The sequence below is a fragment of the Sinohyriopsis cumingii genome, chromosome 9, assembly GCF_028554795.1.
Source record: "Sinohyriopsis cumingii isolate HCF-2022 chromosome 9, ASM2855479v2, whole genome shotgun sequence".
NCBI classification, from domain to species: Eukaryota; Metazoa; Mollusca; class Bivalvia; order Unionida; family Unionidae; genus Sinohyriopsis; species Sinohyriopsis cumingii.
In genome coordinates, this window is record NC_142969.1 from 109,396,157 (window position 1) to 109,414,807 (window position 18,651).

Here is an 18,651-nt window from a genome sequence, read left to right on the forward strand (position 1 = left end):
GTTGTTTTTCTTCTACATAGATTCCACCCATCTACTTGTATTGCACGCGTCCAAATATAACGTAAATATAGTAGTTCCTTCACGTGGCCGTTGTAATATGACGTCATTATTGACAGCGGAGAATCTATCAGATGTACTTCAGTCATAGTGTTTCACAACACTTAAAACAAAGTGTCCATTGATCTGTTCGAGAGCTGGGTAACCAATTAGTGACAATGCATACTGAAAACAGACGTTAGAATGGCGACATGTCTACCGTTAGTAATACTAATTCAATATGCTCATTATAAACCAGTCATGGCTTCCCAGTTCTTACAATGTGTAAAATTGCAACGACTTCGTCTTATTGCCTTGAACATTCTGTAATTGAACTTCATTCTGGTTGTGTCCGTGGTCTAAAGCGTTCGCCTTGCCGATCATTGCAAACCCACCTCTGTCTGAGTGGGTTCTAGTCTGGAGCTCGGCCGATGTGGGTATGCGAGAAAATTTGCCAGTAGCTTCCCTTGGATCGGTGGTTCTTGCTTGTTTGTTTTTTTAAGGGTTCTTTCTCACCAGTTATGCTGGCCCCCTTGAAAAGTTCATCTAGCGCTGAGAAATGGCGATAACCCTAAACAACAACACAACTCTTTCTGATGGAAATATTTCTAAGTGATTTTGCAAATGCCGTCAATGAACGAGTTTTCTTTCTCATTTTATTCAACACATACTTTATTTGAAGACAGCAAATGGATTGATAGGAGTTATTCCATTATTTAATACCTTTCACAGTATTTAACGATAAACAGATCGCCATCGATAATATTTCCAAAGGATTTTCGATTTGTAAACTGTCAGCCTATCCCAGCTCCAGGAATCGAATCATTTCAACCGAGAGGGCGTTTTACAGACAAGGTGATGGTAACGACAAGGATGTACTTATTTTTTTCTACAAAGTATAGCCGATACGCCTATTAGATTATTTAATTTTACTGTGGAATGTCACGTATGTGTTTTTCTTTAAATCCTCAATACCAAATTTGGATTATGTGGCATAACGTTCCAACAGTTATATTACAAGATTCCAAGCTAGGTTTACGTGATTTTCGGTGCATCTTTACAAAACTAATATTACAATATAATTACACTGATAATATCGGAAAATCTTACATCATGCAATATGTCAATCAGTCAATTAGTGTACCATAAGTTGCACGAGGAACGGGATGATATTCTATACATGTTTAGAAATGGAATACGTTCTTAAAGAATGATTCTTTCTCCTTGTCGTCTACGATCATTCTCCATTGTTCTCTTCCCTGAAATCTCCCAACAAGCAATAAAGAAAGCCACCAATCCCTGGCGTTGACAATCCGGAACAAAATTACACACGTTTTATCTCGAGAATGCACGAGAGATATGTCCCAAAGTCTTAACCATATCGACTCAGGCATTTTTTATTCTTAGTTTATTACCACTTATACATATTTGAGGTGTTGATGACAAGGCATACAAATCTGGCATACTTGTGCAACGTTAGCTAATTAATTTAATTATTAGTTTCCAAAATCACATTTTCTCTGATTGGCAGTGAAAAGTCAGTTATACTGGCCAGTCGGGTGATACATTTCATAAATAATTTAATGACAGATACGAATTCATCAATGCATAACCCTGATTTGAAGAAGAAAAAAAAAAACGATGAGGTGACTGAAAGATCAAGCTGAATTTGTTGCGGTTGGTAATTATATCTCGTTTTATAATGTATGAGACGGTTGGTAATTATATCTCGTATTATAATGTATGAGACGGTTGATAATTATATCTCGTTTTATCATGCATGAGACGGTTGGTAATTATATCTCGTTAGTTAATTCATGAGACGTTTGGTAAATACATCTCGTTTTATAATGTATGAGACGGTTGGTAATTATATCTCGTATTATATTGCATGAGATGGTTGATAATTATATCTCATATTATAATGCATGAGACGGTTGGTAACTATATCTCGTATTATATTGCATGAGATGGTTGGCCATAATTAAAAGCAAAGTTGTTGCCATCAATATTAGTATTTCAGATAATTTTTCCTCAAGTTTGATTTCCATTTTCTATTTGAACAAACATGCTCCATTTGAAGTTAACATTGTCACATAAAACTAATTACCTAGAATTCCAATCATAATCAAGAAAAAGTCAAAATATTTTGGCAATATCAAATGTCGCTATCTTCTCATTAGATCCACAATAATGTTCACTCTTCTTTAAAAAAAAAGATTCCAAAATAAAGAAATGAAAATAATTTTAAACCATGTATTGGAAATCATAGTGACGTTATCATATTAATTTTCTGATGTTATATTCTCACGGTTTTATGCATTTTATTCATTTCGAAACAAAGGTGTTATTACGTTATTTTAAAAATGCTTGTCTTTACCTTTTTTTAGTTCAACTCTTAAATGTCACATAATTTTAATGGCATTTATTTATTTATTTATTTATTTATTTATTTATTTATTTATTTATTTATTTATTCATTTATTTATTTATTATTACTATTATTATTATTATTATTATTATTATCATTATTACTACTACTACTACTACTACTATTATTATTATTATTATTATTATTATTATTATTATTATTATTATTATTATTATGTTCATGTTATAAAGAAAATGATGGTTCTAGTAATACACATAATCTCTTTAAACTGGTTGACGAAAAAAAATTCATTGGAAAACGCTTCTGATTAATTTGGAAAAAAATAAGAAAGTTTCGAGATACAAATCGCTGAATTTCAAACCTAACGTTTGACCTCTTTGAAAAAATAAAACCGGCTATATTTCCTGGACAAGTATTTATTTTTATAACTCCCGTGTAATTTGATGAAATATTTAGTACTTAGAATTCGGTTAAACAAATATTAACGCCATCACATAGTAACATTTAATATTATCAATAACAAAACAACGAGAACGACGACGACGACGATGATTATGATTAACTTGAATTCAGGGATATACACATTCCAATAAATATTATGCAAAAAGAAATGTAATATTTCAAATGAAATATAAAAATGATCCATTCACTGATGATTATCCCAGAACAGGAAAAAATATTTATTTATTTATTTATTTATTTATTTATTTATTTATTTATTTATTGATTGTCTGTAAGTAGTGTCAGCAAGATAGGCGTTTGCTAGAAACACGCGGTTCAGTTCTTTCTTTAGTTTGTTTGTTTATTTGTTTGCTTGGGTTTTTCTTTAACAAAACAAGTCAAAGAAACAAGCAAAAAGACACTTGTTTACATTTGTCACAAAATTAAATATAATATATGTGAGGTCCAGAAAATGCTAGAGAGAGAGAGAGAGAGGTGTACTGAAATGTTTTATTTGCTGGATTATGCTTATTGGTCGCACTACCTTTTTGATTGAGTAAGTGACTTTTATCCGGCATTTTTGAAAGTTTGGGGGACTTTGGGAATTTTCGCTTATCAATCGGTCTCACACTGTAATTTATATGAAATGAAACAACGTTTTATTTTGTTCCAATCAGAAGTTGAACCCGTGCGGATTGTAACGGCACTTATCACTCTGACCAGATTCATCAGCGATAACATTGATAAAAGGGATAATGATCAGAAACAATGTGTCCAACTCATTGCCCTCTCTCCGTTATATATTCAGAATTTAGAATCTTCTGTATTACAACTTCCTTTGATCTGCAATCGCTAAAAATGACTAGCCGAGAAAAGAAACCAATATTTAAAAAATTCGCTACATTCTATTTGCTACAAATTTTTCAAATCTCGCTAACCGGAATTTTTACGCGCGCGTGTGTGTGTGTGTGTGTGTGTGTGTGTGTGAATTTGAAATCCAGAAACAAATCAGTTGGGTCAGAGAGTGAGTTCCAATGATAATATAACATCTACGGGATCTGCTGATTTATAAATACATTCTGGCTGTGTTCTTACCTATAGTTCGGATTAACGGTTACCTACTAGAAGATTGCTATCTCATTTCTTTTGCAACTGGACATTGCCAGTTTCAAAAAGTTTCTTGTTGGACGATTTTTTCGATCGGTAAGCAGCTGTCCATTTCAAAATATATAATAATATTTCCATCACCATTCATATTATGCGATCCTATCACAAAGCAATGCCTTATGGATTTTGAAAGTAGAAAAAGTGGGATATTTTTAAGAAACCAAAAGGACTTACCGTAATCTTCAATGATGTTACAAATAAGGTCCTCTCCGTGCAAAAGGTGAATGATATATACAATTGAAAACACTAGCTATATCTAGCTATGTACGTAAATTAAGCACACAACCAGTCTGTATATATCTCTCTGTCTGTCTTTATGTGTCTCTGTATGTTAATTACAGAAAGTTAACAATAAATTAATAATCAATAAACCAGTCTTTATATCCATTCGCTCGTCCAACTGCATATTTACATACCTGCGTACATACATGCCTACATGCCTACCTACCTACGTATGTATCTATATGCCTAGATACCATATTCTGCTAATATTCGTAAAATATAAACCATGTGTCATACAAATGTTTTAAATGTAGAAAACTAAATTTAAAGTTTGTCCCAGCGTTGTACATACAATGACGATTGGCTCTTCTCTTTCTTGTAATACATTGAAACAATAGATTGCCGTTGCTAAAAGTATGAAGAAATGGTGACGTTTCCAACTCCGATGCTTGCTTTCTTCGTACTGTTGCTTTTCATATCACTATCAACTGCCACACTGCAGGCATGGTAGCGATATGACTGAAAAATTGTTAAAGCTACTTTAAAAATCCAAACACACACACACACACACACACACACACACTCTCTCTCTCTCTCTCTGTCTCTCTCTCTCTCTCTCTCTCCCTTCCTTCGTTTTGATAATGATTCTTATTGTGTAAAGCAATGTATTTACACAAAAAGGTATATTTATTTTTGGGGAAAGGTACAATTTTAAATTTGCTGAATGTTACTATCTTTACTGGAAGAATCACCCTAGGATCGAACGAAGGCCGACTAGTGTCTTCACTCATATGATCTGCAACCTACCGTCAAAGGTTGCATCGTTTTATTTGAAAAATCAAAAACCATATCTTTTGAGATTATCCCTATTAAGTGTTTGAGTTTAAGTTTCTTATGGGAATGTGCAAAAGGAAAATAAACTTCACAGCCAAATAAACTAAACCGGTCTGATGATGTCAAACCAATAACACCTGGACTGACCAAATCAATAACACCCGGACTGACCAGTTCATTAATACCCGGCCTGATGATGTCAATAGCACACGGACTGACCAAATCAATACCACCCGGCCTGGCCAAGTCAATAACACCCGGACTGACCAGTTCACTAACATCTGGTCTGACCAAGTTATTAACACCCTGAGTGACTAAGTCATTAGAGTGATTCCTAGTGTTCCAGTAGTCGATGTCTTAAGTCATAAAGACTGTGACAATAGACCATGACAATAGATCATGACAAAAGACCATGACAATAGAGCATGAAAATATACCGTGACAACAGACCATGACAATAGACCATGACAACGGACCATGACAATAGATCATGACAATAGACCATGGCAACAGACCATGACAATAGATCATGACAATAGACTATGACAATATACTCAGTGATTGCACCGTTTATACCCTATATTAACATATAGCATTATTTTTTCGCGAAAGGAGTTGATCTGTTGACACTTCTTTCCTTTAAAAAAGGAAAGTAAAAGAAAACAGTTCATATGTAGAGCAGACTGATATAGAAAAGCATAATACTGCCTGAGATTTTCAACAGAAAGGAATGATGAAAACAAAAAAGACGTGTTACATAATGAATCAAATTAAACTTAATAATGAATGTAGGGACTTTTTTCACCTGAAGCGAATGACCACAATTGGCCAACGAAATCTTAATTAGTGCTAGCAATAACATTATTGGCGGCTACTTCTCGAATTCTGTAAATGTTGAAAAGACAAATTTTGAACTGCCCGATGTTTAGACTTAACCCCCCCCCAATCCATTACAATTAATTGATAGAGTAGCGATTTTTAAATTGCACAGAAGCAAGTCATACATACATACATACATACATACATACATATATATATATATATATATATATATATATATATATATATATATATATATATATATATATATATATATATATATATATATATATATATATATATATATATATATATGCTGCTTTCTCATTTATGTAAGTTGCTTTTTTATTTAAATAAGACTGAAATATAATAGTCCCTTACTTCGCTGAAATCATTTGAGGTCCATCACTGAAACACATTTTTACAGGATCGGTTTAAATTTCTTGTTTGAATCGCATTATATTAGTGAATCGCTTCTGTTCCTTTTCATGGAGGAGGAGACTTTGTTCTGACAAATACCATTTAAGATGAGTTTTGTATGCAAGTAAGGACATGGGAATGCAATGAATGGGAAAGTATGTAATTTACAGTATATTCTTACATCGAACTACGTATTAGTTTCCGTCTTGGACTATCTAGGTGGCATGCAGCAGGTCATCTCGTGTCATGTTTGCATTCACGAATTTTCGGGATTCAAGTTTCAATATCGCTAGTTATTATTCGTTTCTGGCTAATGTGTCTGCCTTTGTGTAAAGTAACTGTATTTGTCAAAGCTATATAACGAATCGGTGTTGCGTACCAGTCAAGTCTCGATCAGTAATAAGTCTTCACTTTTTCCATGTCCGATAAAACACTCCAGAAAGCAGGGGCGTTCTCTGAGCGTGGGCAGTACACATAAAATTGGAAGTGCCTGGTAATAAATGGAACCGCAGTTAATCAACGAATCAGTTGAGAGGTAACATTTGAATGTAGTTCTTACTGCAGCTGATAGCAGGCTTCCATAACGGTATTGTCCGGTATCAGGTAAGTTTATTTATCAATCCTATTTATTAGAAATAATCTGGAACATAGAAAACTGACGATATTTTTACTACTTGTCTGTCATCAAAGTTTTCTTTTTTTCACTTCTGAAATGTAGCATTAACATTCTTAAATATATATATATATATATATATATATATATATATATATATATATATATATATATATATATATATATATATATATATATATATATATATATATATAGACACAGAAATATGGAATAAAAGAGGTCACAAGGCCCTTTGATGTGATTAGATTATGAATAGCATGGTCAAGTTTACCAACAGCTTCAGTCTTATATCAATCTTTTCCAGAAACCGCTAAAACGTGATACAGTACTGTCCAGTCAATGCCAAAATTTGATACAGTACTGTCCAGTCAATACCTAAACTTTGACACAGTACTGTCCAGTCAATCGTTAAAATATGATGGAATACTGTCCATTTAATCGCTAAACTGGAGACAGTGCTGTGCAGTCAATCACTAAAACTTGATACAGTATTGTCCAGGCAATCGCTAAAACTTAAATGCAATACTGTCCAGTCAATCGCCAAAACTTAAATGCAATAATGTCCAGTCAACCGCCAACACTTGATACAGTATTGTCCAGTCAATCGCTAAAACTTGATACAGTACTGTCCAGGCAATCGCTAAAACTTGATACAGTACTGTCCAGTCAATCGCTAAAACTTAAATGCAATACTGTCCAGACAATCGCCAACACTTGATACAGTATTGTCCAATCAATCGCTAATCCTTGATACAGTTGTGTCCAGTCAATCGCTAATCCTTGATACAGTTGTGTCCAGTCAATCGCTAATCCTTGATACAGTAGTGTCCAGTCAATCGCTAATCCTTGATACAGTAGTGTCCAGTCAATCGCTAATCCTTGATACAGTTGTGTCCAGTCAATCGCTAATCCTTGATACAGTAGTGTCCAGTCAATCGCTAATCCTTGATACAGTAGTGTCTAGTCAATCACTAAAACGTGATAGCGTGCTGTTCAGTCAATCGCAAGAACATTCGGGCAGTACTGTCCAGTTAAAAAAAATTACCCTCACGCTGGTATCAAAAGCGTCCGTAATTTTGTATGTCCCATCTAAAGTCCCATTACATATCCCAAACTACTTGGTGGACATTCATGAAACTTAGTGATATTTTTGTAGCCGTATTAATTTGGTGATGAAAGACACACATATATATAACCAGTTTAGTGGTAGTACGTATTACAGATATTGAAGAAAAATATTAAATGATTCATACGCATTTGAAAAGAATGAATTATTTAAACACAATCATTGTCATATTACATAAGCTAGAAACTAGAATGCCTGATAAATTAGGTCATCCGCTCATATTACATTTTAATAGCCAAGGAACATTATCTTCAGGTAATTAAATCAACATTTGATCTCCTTGCCTTTCCTACTCTTTTGTCTTTCGTAATGGTCTGTGCTTTAGGTAGAATTAAGTGGTAGCACTGGTGAAGGGTTTTCAGAAATATTTTTGTGAAGCTTTGGTCTTATAATTTTCGAAATTTTAGACACAACTTTTGTACACGTAGTTCCTTCCTTACGTGCGCAGAATGTAATCCATCGATCAAAATGTAAAAGTGTATTTAAATTTAATCGTGACCGCTCCGATGGCGTAAGTGGTTAGAACATCGGATGCGGGAGGTCGCGGTTTCGAGTTGGTACTACCAGCTGCCTCGCTTGGAGCTCAGCATTAAGAGGTTAGTGTTAGGACTGGTGTCAGGATAATGTGACTGGGTGGGACATGATCACACACGTCTGCAACATGATGCCCCAGTGCTAGACATCACTATAAACTGCCACACTGCAGACATCGTGGCGATATGATTGGAAAATTGTTCAAGCTGCGTTAGAAATCCAAATCACATACACACACACACACACACACACATTTACTCGTCAAAGAAGAAATTCGTTATATAAATGCACACATATTCACAAGTTGTTTTTTATAGTTTTGTTTATATTTTTTAAGTTATAAATCGTGTCCAACAGCAAAACTGCACAGACCCAGTTCTGCCCTCTCATAATGTGTTGTCTCATGTGGGCCTTTGCAGTTTGTAAGAAATAAGAAAATAGCATAACAAACAATATAAACACTGACCTGGTGGTGATCAGGGTCTATGATGGTGCACTATGTGATCAGGGTCTATGATGGTGTACTATGTGATCAGGGTCTATGATGGTGCACTATGTAATCAGGGTCTATGATGGTCACTATGCGATCAGGGTCTATGATGGTGCACTATGTGATCAGAGCCTATGATGGCGCACTATGCGATCAGGGTCCATGATTGTGTACTATGCGATCAGAGTGTATGATGGTGCACTATGCGATCAGAGTCTATGATGGTGCACTATGTGATCAGGATGTATGATGCTTGCAGTTGGACATATCGGTGAGTATATACGATAATAATCAGAGTAATGACTGTATCAGCGAATGAATCTCAATATTGATGTCGGTAAAATCAACGATAAACAGCCATTAGGACTGAGAGCACTATGCTGTCAGGTGTGATGCGGGATCTACAAAATTTTATCTTTCAATAATTACTAGACAACCCTTTAGAAAATGTGATAAAATTAGGAGAACAATCCCCAACTTGAAGATATCTGTGATGGTTGTATTGTCACGAATGGCGGTATTTATTTTACCGGTGACAGCTCCACAGTAACATTCGAGTCCTCAAGTAGTTCAATACAAGATTGCTATCTATTCTTTTAGATTCCAGAAAATGTTTAACTTAATCTGGAAACTTGCTAAATTAGAATTCCATTCAAATGGATTTTATCTTACTCACCTGGAAATTTGCTAAATTAGAATTCCATGCAAATGGATTTTATCTTACTCACCTGTGTTCTTAATAACAGATTAATAATCGTTGCAACGATCATCCAGACATGTTTCATGATACAGCGTAAGATTTCTAACCAAGCTATCGGCACCAGGCACCAAGTACATATTCACATTCATACAGATACACAAACATCTATCTATCGATCTATATATTTATTTATTTATTGCATAATGTGTGTGTGTGTGTGTGTGTGTGTGTGCGTGCGCGCGCGCGCGTGCGACTTCACTGATCCAGCTAGATAGAAATAAAGGGACATTAGCCCTCTCCATCGTTGACTATTTTCTGCCCTCAGCACCCTTGTCTCTCCCACTCATGCACTCCACCCCCTTATCCCTTGTCTGCTCTCCAGGCTCTCCTCTCAGCCTCTCCCCAGATTACTAAAACACCTTCTTAATTCATTGTTGTTTGGAATTTATTACGTTTATTTTTCCTGTTTACTGAATGCATGATAAATGTAAGAAATTGCTATTGTCTTTTTCACTTACCTAAAAGATTAAATTTTAATTTTATGTATATAAAGTCTTTTTATACCATTGTTAATAAACAAAAGTGTCATTTCTTTCAACATATGTTTCCCCCGTGCGGGCAGTACCCGTATTCCCTCCCCTCTGAATGAAATTTCTAGCTGTAAGAATGTCTACGTATAATGTAGAGAAGCAGTAAAAGAAAGAAAAAAATATTTTTTAACATGGTGGTTTTCGTCGGTAAACTAATAATTATTTTATGGTCACAGTGTATGAACTGAAAAATTTTAATATACGTGTAACCCCTATATAATATAAACTTTAGTGTCCAGGCAAGAACTATGACATTTTTGTCAGCTATAATGTATGCATTTTGATAAGAACACAATTCAGCTAATTACTATGCAACACGAAGGCAATTACTGCGTAATATTTTATCTGTTGAAACGACCAGGCTTTGTTGTATAACGCATACACCTTCGGACTGTTTCATGAGTATGTCTATAACAACCCGTCAGTAACCAATAATACAACACTCAACAAATATATAATGTTTATCATTTCAAATTGCAAGAAGCGTTTAAGTGTGTGTGCATGTGTGTGTGTGTGTGTGAGAGAGAGAGAGAGAGAGAGAGAGAGAGAGAGAGAGAGAGAGAGAGAGCAGGGGCGGGTTAAGGCTCACTGGTGCCCTAAGCACTGACAAATCTTGGTGCCCCCCTCCTTTCCACGTACACCTGGGAAGATAACCCTAGGGTGCACCATGATCAAGAAACAGAACATTATGATCGATTTGCACTAGTTTTTCAATTTGTTTTTTACAAATCTTCATTCGTTTAATTTTTTTCACCCTTTTCTCAACTTTGTGGTGCCCCCTTTGGCCCTGGTGCCCTAAGCCCGTGCTTAGTCTGCTTAATGGTTAATACGCCCCTGAGAGAGAGAGAGAGAGAGAGAGAGAGAGAGAGAGAGAGAGAGAGAGAATGAATTATCAATTATTTCTTTATGGAGTTTTAGATGTAATGATTACTTATCAAACAATTCCACTCTACAACATGATGACAGTGCATGATGATACGGTTTATCAGTTTATGAATCATAACATTTAACAGAAATTTACTATTAGAATTGTTGAAATATTAAATAAATCTACTTATTTACTTTATGAGAAGCAGAACATTTGAATAGGCTTCAAAGTTTCCAGTATTACTGTGGATTTGATTGGCTACCGATCGACCAGTCAGAAGGTGATCAACATTCTCAGATATTTTGCAGAATTTGCGGTGTTTCTGTCGCAAATTTTCATTTCATCGGATCGGCAATAAAACTAAATCAGCGATTATAAAACCACCATCAACGTCCTCACACACAACATTGTTATTTCCTAATTCCACTGGTATAAGATTAATGACAGCAAGGGATTAATGACAGCAACGGATTAATGACAGCAAGAAGAAAGGGGGTCCTTCTCCTAGTGGTACATTTTCTACTGACTCGTTTAATAGTTTTTCATATTTTCTTTTTTCATCACCTTACCTTAAACTTTTTCAGTCTTACCTAGAGATCCATACAATAGTATGCACTGTTGCTGCCAGTGAGGTCTTACAAGCAAGAAATTAAATTTCAGAGCAAGCAAAATTCCATCGAATTGACGCAACTAAGTTTTCAATCAGATTGTCTCCCCCTGAGCTGAGCTGATTATCTATTGTAGAGAACAAATCACGCATTGCACGTGCAGTAGATTCAATTCGCGGCGTAGGCAATACCGTATATATATATTTTTTTAATTTTAACAAAAATATACAACGACGAGTTGATGTGCAACGAAACAAAAATAAAAACACAGTGAATTACATCGAACATAAACAGTCACGCAAAAACCTGTATAATATAATTTTGATGGGTATATATTGAGGGAAATTTTCAAATGACACCATGGCTATTAAAATTTAAAGTTCATTATATACTGACCAACATTCGACTCTTGGGAATGGATGCGTTGTTTTTAACAAGCTCAAAATTTATGAACAATACAGTTTAAGTTTTCTTATTTTCATTTATTTGTTTACTGAGGTAATCACTACATCGTTCCTTCTTGTCAGTAGTATAGAAGTGTGAAAAAACTGTCTCGAATCGGAAAGAAGTGTTTATTTTCACAGCATTTCAGTTACTGCATTTAAACAAACACAGCGTTTTCTGCTGGTTTATTTTCACAGCATTTCAGTTACTGCATTTAAACAAACACAGCGTTTTCTACTGGTTTATTTTCACAGCATTTCAGTTACTGCATTTAAACAAACACAGCATTTTCTGCTGGTTTATTTCACAGCATTTCAGTTACTGCATTTAAACGAACAACGTTTTCTGCTGGATTATTTTCACAGCATTTCAATTGCTGCATTATAACAAACACAGCGAGTTCTGTTGGTTTATTTTCACAGCATTTCAGTTGCTGCATTATAACTAACATAGCGTTTTCTGCCGGCATATTTTCACAGCATTTCAATTGCTGCATTATAGCATACACAGCGCTTTCTTTCGGTTTATTTTCACAGCATTTCAGTTACTGTATTTAAACAAAAAACGTTTATTTCGAAAGAATCCGACAGGAATTAACACAACTTGCAGATCAGAGAACCAATACCTGGAACAAGAAACAAATTGTCAGTAGACTTGGTGGAAGTCGAATTATAGAACCAGACAATAATCATTGTTTGCTTATGTCAGCAGATCCTAATGCGGCAAAGATGACAGGGAAGAAGAAGAATAGAGCCTCCCCTGCGAGAGAAAAATCATCTCTCAAGAAAATATAAAAGACAAAGACGAAGAAGACAATGTGGTATTCCACAAGAAATACAATAAGAAAATTCGGACTCCTTTAAATGTATCATTGTTATCGCCTAAGAAAATTGACAATGAAGAAAAACATTCACTTCGAGTTACATTATAAATGCATGCCAAAAACAAATGTGTTTATGCTACCAGGTATTACGGTAACTTCTTTCAGACTTTTTCCCTTGTATAAGAATGTATTAAGCGACATGAATTTACAGCTGGGATAGGTGTGGTTTTTATTATAAAAATCAGTAATAACTTTATGTCGATTCGACGAGTAAATTTTTGTCCATTAAACCCAAGTTAAGAGCCCACAAATCGCGTTGACATTGAAAAAGCAATCCATTAATGTGCACGCTGATTGTGCAAAGAAAATCTCTCCAATTCCATGCCGGATTGTACAAAGAAAATCTATCCAAGTCCGTGCCGGATAACAGGATAGAACGCATAAATATATAGTACCATGCACGATCTCAAATATGAAAATGAGCACAATGAAAAAAGCCCACAACGAGACAAAACAAAAACAAAAGAACCAAAAGAGATGGTTCTTGCATGATATTGTTTTCGACGACAGGCTTACTCCAAGTGGTGATTTGATTTATGTCTTGATTCAGATTAAAGGTTATAAGTTATTCGCAACTTCGTTGTACAATGTGATTTTATTCAATAACAGAATGAAACATATGCATGCAAAAAAATCTTACAAATTCATGAATCCAAATCTAAGCTCTATCGCTTGTTTCACCAGTTTTTTCAATCGCTTATTTAAGAACGTGCATAACATGCGTCCGTTTTTGTCTGTGCATGTGTGTGAATGCTTGACAAACAGGGAACTTCGAAATTGTAATAATGCTGGAATATATATTAAGATGGTCAGATGTTACAAGATATGCTCCAGACTCGACTTGGAGGTGGATGTTAACTCTGAGATTATCTATCAGTTTATTCATTCTTCCAACGCGAACTAATTTAAGCGATGCAGAAATCCGAACAGTATGTGTCAAGAAGTATTTGAGGTAAAAGAGGTAAACAGACAGGATATTTAGTTAAAAATTCTACGAGTGATCAATATCTTTCGTATCGATCACATATTCATTCGACTTGACGACAAATGATCACATATTCGTTCGACTTGACGATAAATTCGATAATACAAAGAAAATCACTGTCTATATTTTTTTGTTGTTGCCCCTATTTGTATTTTACATGACTGATAAATCTATTTAGTTTTAGAAAAAGAAAAAAGATGATGAATTTGGTAAGACTATGAAGACACAAACTGGAAGTGTAAATTAAGTATATAAGAAATTTCTACTGTCACTGTATACATTCTTTAACTTCTGGCAGATGTCGGAATTTCATATTTTTGGTTCAGTTCTAATGTATTAAGCTGAGTAATTGTTGACAAATTTGCGAAAATTAAACAGAATGACGGAGCGATAGGGAATATACTTTCATGATAAATATTATGTTGCACTGCACGTACCATACATCAGTGGTATATTGTACATGAAGTAAATGGTTGTAATCATTGCAGGCTTGTATCATATAGCAATGATACATTTTACCTCAAGCAAATGGCCTGAATCATTACACGCGCCGTATAGCAGTTATATAATTTACCTCAAGTCACTTACCTGAAAGGAAACTCCACATCTTAAAAATGGGGATCATATTTACTGATGCATGAAACTGAATGAAGGAAATTTGGAAAACAGAACCCGAAGAGAGCCATTGATAGGGTTGCCGACCACAGCCTTTCTTGTCATAATCACGGAATCTAATTCCGTGTCACAGCTGTACAAAAATAACTGTTTCACATTTTCCAAAACTTGTATCCTGTCACGAGACGTTAGACTTCTGCATCGCGAATAAGGTGCAGTTAGCCTCAAAGTGTGTTACAAAAGATGAGTTGGTAACGATATATTTTCTCTTATTATCTATAATTAGGAAACTGCTCGATGACGTTTGCGGATATCTCTAGTAATCACTTTGTCCATCCGTCCATCTCTGAAGAATTGGGCTTATGCAAGATAATTTTGCTGTCAATAATTTTATTTTAATCACAGTTTAACTTTGCCAAGGCTTATTTGGTCTGACCTGAATTTGGCAGGTAACTTTTATATTGATTAGTCCCTAAGGGAGTATGGTTTCCGGTATTTCACGATATGTTTCACGTGAATTTAGTGCCCATCCTCCTGACATTGATTTCCGCAGTATTATATGCAAAGAAACTGGGACACTTCAACCAAATTTTGCATGCAACTTAGAATTGACGAGGCACTGAAAGATATCGCTTTTTAGCACAACACTACATCATCATTTACAGCAGTTATGTCCCTTTTGCCGTACTTCTGACTGGTTTCCGCATCGTAAATTTAGCAAGGTTCCTTAGAGCTTAACCTCATTTAAGAGACAACATTATGTGTATGTATCCTTAAATGAGTTTTGACTTTCAGCGTTCTACAACATCGTTTACAGAATTTATTTCAAAGAAGACTAATCAAATAAAAAATCTACAACTAATCGGAATTATTAATTTATTAAATAATTTTATTCATAAACAAATGTCTCATACAATTTTTTGACACGAATCCAACATGCAAATACAGTCTTGAAATATTATATCGATATGCATTATTTGACGAAAGAGACGTTATAGGTAATAATGAAATGCAATACGTATAGAATACGTATAGAATATGTATTGCAAACATGACGAAAATAATACTGGATATGATTGGTATAAAATTTTAATAAACATCAAGGTTACACCTGAATGAGTGCTTATTGATTTGCAATAATAACTTGTCACTAGTGAAATTCAGACTTGTCACTGGTGAATTTTCAGACTTGACACTAGTGAAATTCAGATCACTATCAGCACAAAATTCATATTTCATGGCGCAGTAACAAAAGCATAAATTTCTTGACAAATACTTAGTTAAGTCTATACGATACTACGCATTTAATCAAACTATCTTTGCAGGAGGGGTCAGAGGTCATATGAAGGCGAGACTGATTTCATATTAAATGTCAAAGTCTGTAGGCTTGTATAAAAATATAACATGTTATTTTATTAAATAATGCAAAAGCTAATTATTTTTTCTCCAACAGTTACCCGTGAAGAGAAACCACCGGGACATGGGAATTAATTAGTCATGATATATTTCTTTGCTGGTTTTATTCCCACTTTACTTGATTCTGCTTGTCTTTACAGGCGTTGTACACAATAAATAATATAACTTTGTCGACCACTTCAGTTATATGTCGTTAACAGTTTGGTCGACCCTATAACTGAGCCAAACCATTCTTTTACTAATACGTACACGGAAAACTGGATATATTTGGGTCACTGTCACATACCATAAAGCACGTGTAATACGCGGACAAAAAAAGTGTGACAGACCCCATTTATGTGATGTCACAAAAGTGTAACAAAGATATCGTCATCTAAAGCCGTATTCTTAACAGCATTCTATAATCTAAATCTGTAAAGAGATTCCTAAAACGATACCTCATGTGCTGAAAAAATGGCGTTAAACCCAACAACAACAACAACAAAAACAACATACCTCGATACATGTTATTTCAAGATATACATATTTAATATGTAATGAAATGAAATATGGTGGGTCTGTAATGTTGGAAATATGAAATAATTATAGTTTTTCTCAAACAATTACCGTGCATGCTTTGCCACTACAAAACGTCTCAAAACGAAATCCATTGGGACAAAATTATGCTAGAAAGGTTTTCGGCTTACTGTTATTAAATTTTACCTTGTACGGCTTTGGGCTGTTTCGAAACCGTTGACTACCACATGCTCTTGTTAAAATTGTTAGCTGACCACACCCACTGGCCAGGGGTTAGGTGGTCAGCTGACCACATCAATAGCCAGGGGTTAGTGGATAAGCTGGTCACACTTAAATGCCAGATGTTAAACGATCAGCTGACCACACTTAACTAATAGTGCTTTAGCTAACCACACTTAACTAATAGTGCTTTAGCTGACCACACTTAATAACAAGGAGTTAAAGGATCATCTGACCATACTTTACTGCCAGGGGTTAGGTGTTCCAGCTGGTCATACTTCACCGCCAGGAGTTAGGGAATATGAAATACATTCTTAATTGCTGGAGTCAGGGGATCAACTGCCACACTTAATTGCCAGGTATTATGGGATCAGCCCGAATACACTTAATTGCCAAGTGTTTTACGAAATCGCTCTACGAAATATACTTAATGAGATTATGGGGCTTAGCTGACCACACTTATTAGCCATGATTTAGGATAGAAGTCTCAAACACGCGGCCCGCCAAACCGTATCCTGTGGCCCGCAAAATGATTGGCGTCACAAGGTGTCAATAGAGATAACAACGGTGGTGCATCCCTTGGGCCATCACTCACCCGACCCTCAGGTTGATTAAAGTTTGAGACGCCCGAGTTAGAGTATAAGCTCGCCACGTTTGATAGCCAGGGGTTAAGGGATATGTGGGTATAAGCTCGCCACATTTGATTGCCAGGGGTTAAGGGATATGTGGGTATAAGCTCGCAACATTCGATTGCCAGGGGTTACGGGATATGTGGGTATAAGCTCGCCACATTCAATTGCCAGGGGTTAAGGTATATGCGGGTATAAGATCGCCACATTCGATTGTCAGGGGTTAAGGGATATGCGGGCTACACTTAATTTTCAAAAGTCATGATATCAGTTATAGAAAACATTTGTTTTCAGTTGTTTTTTATGTAAAAGGTATTAAATCTGTTTTTGAATTGGATACGTACTGTATAAAAAAAATGGAAGACCTATATATAAGCAATACTGGGAAATAAATGCGATTTTATCTCACACTGTTCAAATCCTAGAGGAATATCTAGCTTGTCAAGCAGTTATTTTTGGATTATTCTTTACAGAACGGATATAGATATGCCATTGTCAGGCATTATAGTTGATTGACATCAACATATATCGACAAAACATAGACAATCCTATCTGACACTTACCACATATCATCATATATCGTGTTGCTCTGTGTGTGTGTGTGATTAGGATCTTTAACGTCCCTTCAACTAATTTTCAGTCATATCGCTGCGATGTCTGCAGTATGACAGTTTATTGTGATGTCTAGCACTGGGGCATCATGCCGCAGACATGTAACATGATGTTCCACCCAGTCACATTATCCTGACACCAGGTCGACCAGTCCTATTACTAACCCCATAATTCTGAGCGCCTAGCGAGGCACCTGTTAGTAACATTTTTTATAAATCTTTGATATGACTCTGCTGGGGTTCGAACCCGCGACCTACCGCATCCGAGGCGAACTCTCTAACCACTAGGCCACCGAAGCGGTCCCGTCATATATCGACATAACAGAGACAATCCTAACTGACATTTGCCAACATATCTCGCAAGAGCTTAGACAGTCCTAAGATACGCTAACCAACATAATCGACAAAACAAAAGTAATCACAATTGATACTTACCAACATATATCGATTAA

General features: G+C 35.4%; 1 protein-coding gene across 2 annotated transcripts in view; it reads left to right on the plus strand.

The window, feature by feature from the left end:
* Positions 1–18,651, plus strand: part of LOC149792456 (uncharacterized) — a 54,239-nt gene that overhangs the window by 10,881 nt on the left and 24,707 nt on the right. The window contains exon 2 of one of the 2 annotated variants that reach the window (XM_089971039.1): positions 6,771–6,934. The exons of the other annotated variant lie outside the window; for it this stretch is intronic. The gene's annotated coding sequence lies outside the window, so the exon portion shown is untranslated. The remainder of the gene's footprint in view (positions 1–6,770; positions 6,935–18,651) is intronic. 2 annotated transcript variants of the gene reach the window in all.